Raw genomic sequence first — 10,291 nt, 5'->3', positions numbered from 1 at the left:
AGGAGCAGAGCCTTGGTGGGCTTAAAGCTGGGCTGGCTGCTTATGCTTCAAGCAAGCAAGCAGGGGAGGGAGGGCTTGCCTGCCTGAAGCAGTCCTCTGAGGTGGATCCCAAATCCCCCAAGGCCAAAGGTTTGCCAGTCAGATGTGACTGACACCTGACTGGCATTTGCAGCCATTTCTTCCCATTTGCAGCCATTATCTTCCTTCCTGAGGAGGAGGATTTTGTCTTGTTCTGTCTTTGGAGTACCACATAAGAGAGTTGCACCACTCCTGGAAGCACTGCAATACCAGGGCGATGCGTGGAGTGGACCGAGCAAGCTCTACTTCCATCTCCCAGTTCTAAAAATCCATTTAATATATGGTCCCCAGATCGGGGACGTATCAGATATTAAACTGATAGCAAGTAGGTGAAGCCGAATTTAATCGACGATCCTACAGGGCCGAGCAGAGGGTACCTCACCAGGACCTAGTGGCTGGGATAGACCAAGCGAGATCCACCGTATAAACTTTAAAAAGTCAATACACCCCTAAAGGCAAAGGCAGATTTTTTTTTTTTTTATATTTTTATTATGAAAGTAGAAAAATGAGTACATACATAATAATAACCGAATTTTACCATTTTTTGGCAGGAAAACAACAGATACAGAAAATCCACAAAATTTTGGTCAGGAAAAACAATCGTGACATAATTTTTCAATATAGGTGGTAACATAACAAATTTTCAGGTGGGTAAATCATGGAGGAGAATTTCCAATAAAGTCCATTTTAGGAAATAAAGTCCTTTGTGCAGGTTTGAAAGGAAACTGTATGGCAAACTAAAAAAGGCCATGGAGAGGTATTCAAAGAAAAGTCCATGATGGTAAGTCCATTAAGTTTACCCATTTGGCAAACTAAAAAAGGCCATGGGAAAGCGTCCAAGAAGAAAGTCCATATTTCAATGGGGGGCCGGTTGGCCGCAAGGTTGTTTGAGGGCGTCCGCCCTTTGCAGCAAACATATAAACATAGGAAAACATGGAGGCCACCCACCTCTAAGGGAAGGGCAGGGCCTTTAAACAACATATTATGTTTCGTGGTTTGCCTATCCAGGACCGGCCATACCACTCTGAATTTTAACACATATGCAGGACAACCAAGTAGAAATGCATGCACATAGCATTCACAAATTCAGTACAATTACAGTAATGATAATAATAACTGTACAAAAACATAAGAGGCCATCCACCTCTGGGGGGGGCTAGGCCTGGTTACAGCATGTACAGAAACAATTTATACCCATAATTTACAAGTTGGGTGTTACAATAGTTTGAGACAATAGCTCAGAAAATTTCATAATGAGAAAACCACTTTCAATGGTTTCCGTCATGAGGTGGAGTTGCACCATTTGGTTTCTCATAGCAAGACATAGACATGTGTCCGCCTGAAAACCAAGGTGGCCCATCCTGTAACAGGTTGTCATTGGTACAAAATGTTTTCATAAAGACATCTTGGTACGTTACATCATCCCTTAAGGGAGGCAAAAAACTTTCCCAGCTTGGGCATAAGCTTAGGCATTCCTTTGAAACAGCATCCCCGCACACCTGGGGGGCCATCTACCAGCCAAGGACTTCCGCAAGGACTTACATTTCGCCTTGCTAGGCCCATGGTTTTTTAGGTAGTATTGAAAGGCAAGCCATGCTATGGAGAGACCATGATAAGTAAGCTTGACAGAAAAAGGCTGTCAGCCATCCAGAGGCTTCTCACAAGGACTTACATGTTGCCTTGCTAAGCCCTGGGTCACTAAGTTATCCACCCGCTTTCATGCAGGAGGAGTCTTGTATCCCACGGGAGGAGTTAGTCCTGCAGGATTCCTAAAGGAAAAAGAAACTGAGGGTATGTTAATGCGGGTTGGTTCCGAGAAACCTATAGACTCATTCTGTCAAATAGAACAAAGGAAGGTATGTTCAAATTTGCTTGCTTTCTACTAGCCGATGACCGAGTTAATTCCCGGTTTGAGCACTACCTATGCCGGTAAAACCGGCTACTAAGAAAAGGAGAGAAAAAAGGAGTTAGTAGTGTACGTGGTGAAAGGTCCTCATGTTGAGACCTGAAAAAGGGAAGGGAGAAAAGAGAATATCCTGTTAGTTTCTGCCTATTTGGTAATTCCGATGGTCATCTCCAGATTCCGATGAGATTCTTCATGCTGGAACCTGAGAAAAGGGGAGAAGAAAGGAAGGAAGTATTGTTAATCCCTGCCTATCAGGTAATTCCATAAAAGGGTTTCCATTCTTTGGCCGTTTTGGTCAGCCCCGAGTTTTGCAGTCTATGATGGAAGACTTCATGTTAGAACCTAAAAAAGGGAAGGAAGTATGTTAGTTAGTCCCTATTTATTCAGATAATTCCATGGAAAGGTTTCCATTCCTCAGCCGCTCTGAAACATTCTCGGATTCTTGTAGTCTACGAGAGTGTCTTCATGCTAGAACCTTAGAGAAAGGGAAGAGAAAATATTTGGTTAGTCCCTGCCTATTAGGTAGTTCCATTTGGAGAGTTGCCACTCCTCGGCTGCCCTGGGCTTTCCCAGGTTCTTGCAGTCTCTTAAATAGAAATCGTGCATTTTGCTGAGGGCGTATCTTAAGCATTCCGTGGATGACAAGCGATCCAACTTGAACAAGTACACGTTCCTTGTTTTCCACAAGGCTAACTTAATGCAGTTCAGGGTGATCCACAAGGTCTGCATTTTTGTTGGAGAGATCTGCCCCAGAAAACCGTACGTAATTGTTGGGTAATCCAACTTGGTCAGACGAGATTGTATCTTCAAGATTTTGCCGACCTTCCTCCAGACTTGCTGTGCGTAGGAACAATTCCATATTACATGTAGCGTAGACTCTTCTGCTCCACATTCTGGCCTAGGACACTTGGCGCTGGCCACCAAACCCCTTCTATGTTGGAAGGCCCTTGTGGGCAAACACTCATGTATCACCTGCCAGGCGATGTCCTTCAGCTCATTCGACAAATATTTCTGATTTGCCATATCCCATATACTTCTTGATTTTACTTCTCCAAAGTTGGACACAGGAGATACTATACCTTTTTGCAAATGGTTCTTGAGTTTGGGATAACTTGTCAGAAGTTCTGGGTCCAGATGTTTTAGATCGTGCTCGATGATGAATTTCTCCAAGATTATATACTGCTTTGGTGGAACTAGCAAGACGGGGCTGGTCTGACTGGGTTTGAACCATGCCCTCCTTCTGAAGATATGACCGGCGGCGTACTTTAGGAGTAGGCTCCAGTAGTTGTTTTTACTTTTCAGGCACCTGAAACAGAGTGAGAAGTAACCGCCCCACAAGGCAGTTCTCAAATTGGGGGTCTCCTTCCCACCTTTGGCTTTCTCTTTCTGCATAACTTCTCTCCTTACCTTCTCTGCCGTTGAACTCCATATGAAGCGGTAGAGGATCTTGTTCAGTTGTCTTATCATGATGTTGCTAGGAGGGAAGACAGAACTTACATACAGCAGCAGAGGGAGCAGAACGGATTTGGCCACTAAGATTTTCCCTTCCAGGGTTAATTTTCTCGTTTTCCAGTATTCTGTCTTTTGGATGACTTTGGTTTTGGCTTTTTCCCAGCTTACCTTCCCGTCATTGTTGGAATCAAAAAAGATGCCCAAAACTTTCACCGACTCCACGGTTTTTATTCTGAGATCTTGCTTCCGCCATCTTCCGATTGTTAAACATTCGCATTTTTCCAGATTTAACTTAAAACCTGAACCCAAGCAGAAGATATTGGTTAGTAATAAGGCTCTGTTGACAGCTTCTTCTGATGTGCAGGTAAAGACTACATCGTCCATGTAGGCGGCAACTTTCGCGGTGTCCCCGCCACCTCCCGGGAGATGGATCCCTCTTACCACTTTTTCCTTCCTAATGAGGGTTAGCAGCGGCTCCAGCGTGCATACAAAGAGGAGCGGGGACAGCGGGCATCCCTGCTTGACACCGGAGTTTAGGGGGACGGTACCTGACAGGTGACCGTTGATCAGAATCTGGCTGGAGGCCCGGCTGTAGAGAGAGAAAATATTCTGAATAAAGCTTTTAGGCAGATTCATTTTATCTAGGACAGCCCACAAGAAATCATGTGACACCCGGTCGAAGGCTTTAGAAAAGTCTAGCGACACCAACGCGATCTTCTGTTCTCTCTCTTGTTGGTACCAAATTGCGTCCCTCAGAAAATTCAGGTTGTCCTGGGCACTCCTGCCTGGTACTCCACAGGACTGGCTAACATGAATGATTTTCCCCATTACCTCCTTCAGACGTCCCACAAGGATCTTGGCGAAGATTTTATAGTCGCTATTTAACAAGGTAATGGGTCTCCAGTTGTCCAGGGATTCCAAGTTGCCTTTTTTGGGGAGAAGTGTCACGACTCCTCTCCTCCAGGATTCAGGTATTATGTTTTTTCCTGCTGCAAGGCGAAAGATGGAGACAAGATCATTTTTAATTAAGTGCCAAAAGGTGTCATAAAATTCAATAGGGAGTCCGTCAATCCCTGGGCATTTGTTTTTTTCAGAGTTTTTGATAGCTCTGAGGACTTCTTTCTCATTAATTATGTTGGTAAGGACTTGCTGATCTGCGGGTTCTAATTTTAAGTCCAAGTTATTAATGATGTCGGAGGTAGAGCCTGGATCAATATGTTTGGCGCTAAACAGCTCTTTGTAAAAGCCTTGCGCTTCCTCCAGCATTCCCTCTTGTGTGGTGGCATTATTTATCTTTGTAATTTTCTGTTTGCATCCCACAACTTTTTTAAAGAAGTAACGTGAGCACTTCTCATCCTCTTCTAAGACTCTTATTTTGGCATTATGCAAGATTTGTTTGCCCCTTTCTTGAATTTCCTTCCTGATCTTGATTTTTAGGCTGTTAATTTGCTCCTGCATGTCTATACCCAAATTTTGGAATTTAACCGCAGTCTGAAGCTGGTTGTTTAGGTTTTTATACCATTTTAGGCGGTCCTTAACCTCTTGCTTGCTCTCTCTCAAGAAGTAACTTTTGGTTTGGGTTTTAACCCATTCCCACCAGTCACTGATGTTAGGGAACCTATTCTTATTTTTTTGGTAGTACATATATTGCTTTTCATATTCCCTTTGAATCCTTTCTTTCCCAAGGATAGATGTATTGAGGCGCCATACGCCTTTCCCATTGGGTGTTCCAGGTAGAATTATTTTGCTGACCAACAACTTGTGGTCAGAAAAGACTGTATCCTGTAAATGAGTATCAACAAGTTGTATTTTTCTACTTACGAGATGGTAATCAATGCGAGATTTGGAACGTACGTTTCCCCATGTGTATCCTGGGTCTTTGGGGTGACACCGTTTCCATGCGTCCTGAAAACCAAAATCAATAATTAAGTTTTTGAGTATCATGGATGTCTTGTCTTGCCTGCGGGATCTTGAGCCGGCTCTTTTTTCCCCGGGCAGCAGGCAGTTAAAGTCTCCGCATACAATTGTTGGGCTGGAGCTAGTCAAAAAGAACTGTATGGTGTGAAGAAACTGTTCTCTTTCGTGTTTGTCAGTTGGAGCATACACGTTCAGAACATCAAAATCCAAATTGTCATACCTGCATTTGGCGATCATGGCTCTTCCCGGCACCAATTCTGTAAAATTCAAGATTTTAATTGCATAACCTTTAATCAGGATACCTATTCCGGATGCGGGGTTTGTGTTATCCCCAGACCAGACAGATGTTCCATTAGACCAGTACTTGGTCATGAACTTGTAGTTTGGGTCGTGGTCCAAGGCACATTCCTGCAAACAAATGATAGACAAATCAAACTTCTCAATTGTGTCAAAAATGATCGCCCTTCTTGACGGGCTCTTCAAGCCCCTTACATTAAGGGAGCCAATTTTAATTCTATTCATCCTGACGACACTTCAAAATCTGAAAAGGCAAGGTCAGAAACAATTGATACGGCGCCAACTTGGGGTTGACCCGTCAAACAAGGTAAGGAGACAAATTCCTCGATCCTACCCGTCCCAGTTTGGGGTTCTGGTGTCACCCTCTTTTCCACGGGAGGAGTATCTGGAATCAACAATATGCTCAGGCTTTTCTCGGTGTCCTCTGCCAGCTTTTTGACCGCAGGCAAGGCTGTGCATTCATCATCCTCAGAATGCTGGGTGTCAGAGATACTCTCATTTTTGCGTTTTTTAGATTCTGCTGACATGTCCATACCTTCCTCTTTCTCGTCTACTACTTGACTCCCAGAAGGAAGTGAAGGACCTGCAGAAACATTAGAAATTTCAGGCATTATGGAGCTACTCACCTGTGTCTTGACCACCGGCGGCGCTGGCTCGCCCGTACCCTCCACCTGGACGGGCGGGTCCTGCCGAGCCGCCGCCGGAGTCTCCGACACCTGGGTCTCCTCCGTTGGAACAATGCCATCTGGTCTTTCATCAACTGAAAAATCAAAACCACGTGAATTTCTTACAGCCTGCGCATATGATTTGCGGGCTCTGCACTCCCTATAGGAATGCCCCGCCTCGCCACAACCATTGCACACCATATCATTGGGGCAATCCCTGGCCAGATGCCCACTCTGACCGCACTTCCTACAGATAATTACATCTTTCTCAGTACACTCATCCGCTGTGTGCCAATACTTCTTGCACGAGCGGCAGTACCTAGGCATCCCCTTGTAGCGCAAAAAAATACGGTCTCTACCAAGAACGATAATGGGGGGTAGATGTTGGAGCCCACCTGGGCTTAAGGGATCCCTTTTTAAAGTAACTTTGAAAATATAATTGCCATTCCAAATATCATAGTCATTGGTTTCCCTCGTTATAAATTTGGCAGTCTGGCAAATGCAACTAAGGTGAAACAAAATGTCCTCCGGCTGGAGGAAGGGGTTATGTACTGTTACCACCACAGTCACCGCCCCACCGGTATACAGTGTAACAAATTCAAACCCACACAAAGCCTCATCATCAATATGTTTTACCACACAATCGTGGAACACATTACATGCAATTTGGCTGGTAAAGGTCAGAAAAAAGCCGGTACCTTTTCTTTCTTGCAGAAAAAGGATATCACCGAGCCTTACCCCAAGGGTTTTCAAAAGGACTTCCTCCACCAGGTCTTTCAGGCTTGTGAGTCCACTTTTGGCGACGATTTTGAAGGTATTTGTGATCCTTGGCTCCCCTGGGCCAGGACCACGGATGATGCCACCTTTCCGTATGTTTTCCATCTGCAAAAAATGAAAACAAAGAAGAAAAGGAAGAAGGGAAGGGAGAAAGAGAAGGGAAAGGGGAGAGGGAGAGGGTCCAAGGGAAGGAAAGTGAGTCCACAGGAAAGCTGGTTTCCAGGAGGATTTGCCTATGCAAATGAGGCAGGGAGGAGGCTCCACCTAGGGCTTCAGGCTCATTTGCATAAAATGCAAATCACTGGAACAAGCAGGAAAATCAGGAACAAGCAGGAACAGCAGGAAACAAGCAGGAACAGCCGGATCCGAAATCTTCCTCCAAACACTACAACCGGAATTGTGTAGTCGACATCCAGAGAAACTCCTCCTGACCGAAGTCAGTACAGAGCTGATCGCATCTCCTCTCCTTTCTTCCGGCGTAGGCCCCAATAGCAGCAGGTCAGGAACCCTTGGGAACCTGACAAGGCCGAGGCTAACTGACGGAATACTCGGAGCACTCCTCTTGTCCAAAAGATAGAGAAAGATCTTGGACAAAAGGCCGAGAAGCGATAACCCATTAAGGGCCCCAAGTGGGCCCGGCCCCTTGGCCCCAGTGTGGGCCGGTCGTAGTGAGAGGAGAGGCCAGATGCCCGCCTCAGCACCTGCCTGTTTTGCATGTCCCCGCCTCCAAACGCCAGTCCGGCCGGGCACCACCGCCGCCGCTGCTCCCAGGAGAAGAAGAGCCTTGGTGGGCTTAAAGCTGGGCTTTCTGCTTCTGCTTCAGGCAAGCAGGGGAGGGAGGGCTTGCCTGCTGCCTGAAGCATTCCTCTGAGGTGGATCCCAAATCCCCCAAAAAAACTAACAAAGACAAATATACTCCCTAAATTCTCTTTTCAAAAAATAACACCTGCCAAATAACTCTTTGACGATGTCTTAAGATTTATTCATATCCCATAACAAAGTCCTTAAAATCAAAACCAAGAGTTTCTTTAACCATGTCTTGATTTTCCATGCGGATCAAAAGAAATATAACGTACATAATGCCCAACTTCTTGTTCACAACTTTATCTTCAAGCCATCTTGGCACCCCAACTTCCTCTCTGAGAATTCTAGGCTTTTCCATAAATAATTTAAGTATCCGTTCTTTGCAATCAGACACGAAGGATGGACTATACGCACCAAATCTTATACTCAGGACTCTCTGCAAAAACTGAAAGTCTGAGCTACAAGGAAGCTCTCCTCTTATCACTTCCTCCACTCTATCATCTTCTGCAACGTTCGCCCAACGTTTCCCTTTGGGTTTTTCCACTTCCACTTCTTTTTCCTTAGGCAACAAACTTCCTTCTTCCATCAATTCTCCTAAAGCTTGTAAGGCTTTTGCTGTTGGATCAGTTTCTTTTTTCTTCTCTTCAGAAAACCCTTGCACTTTGTCTGGAGACTTAACACTATCACTTAAAAGGCTTGGTATCTCTTCACTCATTAAATCTAATCCTCCTTTCTCCCTCCCTTCTTCTGCTTTCTTCCTTTGGGGGCAATTCCTATACAAATGGTCCATTCCACCACACAAATTACACTTCTTGATCACCGGGCATTTGACTGCCACATGATCAATTGACCCACACAAGCTACATGCTTTTAACGAACAGTTCTCTCTTTCATGGCCGTATCCATTACATTTGCGACAAAATTTCTCCATTCCGGAGAAAAAAAGCTCACCATTGGTTTTTCCCAGGCGAAATCTTGCTGGTGGCCTGGAGCCCTCTTTAAATTTCACAAGAAATTTCCATTTTCCTGTCCAAATTCCGAGCTTATTCATTATTTTCCCTTGTACCTTCACATTATCACAAAAGAAATTCAGGAAGCTTGTAATTTCGTCCACTAGGATGTACGGTGAGAACATCCTCACTACCAAGACTATTTCCTCTTCAAAATGTGGGATCACTTTCACTCTTTTCTCACCTTCTTTTTTTCTTGACCAGACAGCCAGAAAATCTTTATAGATCACTGATGAATTAAAGACCACATCATACGTAGCCCTCCTAGGAAATTCATAAATTGCAGTCAACTCCTTCTTCTGTACTCCACAGGTCTCTCCGAGAAAACCTTCCACCAACCAAATCAGCGGATCCACGCCTTCCAAATTATTCAAAATGCACCGCACTGCATTGTTTATGCGTGCAAACCAAGGAACTTCGTCTCCATAATCTTGCTCCGGCTCCTTCGTGGCTTTAGCCACGCTTGCCTCATTTGCATCGCCCATTATGCAAATCGACATCCAATGTGCATATCCGCATATGCCTCCTAAAACACCCAAAAGCCTCCACTGATAAACAGTGAGGTGATCACTCTCTAGCACGTTCGAGGAGTGCCTACCCCAAAAGCAGCAAGGTGCGCACCCTTAGGAAACGCACCAAGGCCAAGGCGGCTGGTCCTCTACTAGCTAACCTTGTGGCTGCACCCAAGAAAACTTGAGATTAGCCAAAAGGCCGAGAAGCGATTCTCCCAGTTCGAAAAATCCATTTAATATATGGTCCCCAGATCGGGGACGTATCAGATATTAAACTGATAAGAACAGATTTTTTTTTTTTTTTTTTTAACATTTTTATTAAGACCACACGGTTATCCTCAGCTCGGCCGAAGGACTACACGTGCCTTCATCATCATCATCATAAAAACATTTTTTTATTAAAATAATCAAATAATCAAATAATTTTTATCTCTCTTAAGTATCCCAAAAAACACTCTTTTTCCGTTTTTTTTTTTTTTTTTTCCAGGTTACATCACTCATCTCCCGAACACCTATTTTCGGTAAGTATTTCCCTTTTCTCATCTCATTCCAATAAGGCGTTCCACATTTGTAGATTCCATAACCTGTATGCTTTCCTCTTTCCTTCTTTCTTTTTCTTTAATTGGTAAAAGGGTGCCATTTCTGCTATTGCAATTTTACAGCAGTCCCACACCTCTATCTTATCTCCTTTGTATATACAGACGTTTCTAACTTTCCATAAGGCCATCTTTATACAATTTATCATGGTCCAGCAAACTTCTTCTTTTTCCTTCTCTATTTTTCTTCCTAGACCATATAAGATTCTATCTTCCGTTAATTTTCCACTTTCCGTCAAAATTTGAATTATTGGATCACATATCTTCCATACTTCTT

At 44.2% G+C, this 10,291-nt stretch overlaps 1 non-coding gene and 1 pseudogene across 1 annotated transcript; both read right to left on the bottom strand.

The window, feature by feature from the left end:
• Window positions 1-254: 254 nt before the first annotated feature.
• Window positions 255-449, bottom strand: LOC140330269 (U2 spliceosomal RNA; annotated as a pseudogene).
• A 9,103-nt stretch (window positions 450-9,552) lies between these two features.
• LOC140330179 (U2 spliceosomal RNA) lies at window positions 9,553-9,735 on the bottom strand. Its single transcript, XR_011920659.1, has one exon. It is a non-coding gene; the product is annotated as a U2 spliceosomal RNA (small nuclear RNA).
• Between the last annotated feature and the right edge of the window lie 556 nt (window positions 9,736-10,291).

This window comes from Pyxicephalus adspersus, chromosome 4 (genome assembly GCF_032062135.1).
Source record: "Pyxicephalus adspersus chromosome 4, UCB_Pads_2.0, whole genome shotgun sequence".
In the NCBI taxonomy this organism is placed as follows: domain Eukaryota; kingdom Metazoa; phylum Chordata; class Amphibia; order Anura; family Pyxicephalidae; genus Pyxicephalus; species Pyxicephalus adspersus.
The sequence above is the reverse complement of the archived record's forward strand: the minus strand, read 5'-3'. Positions and strand labels throughout refer to the sequence as shown.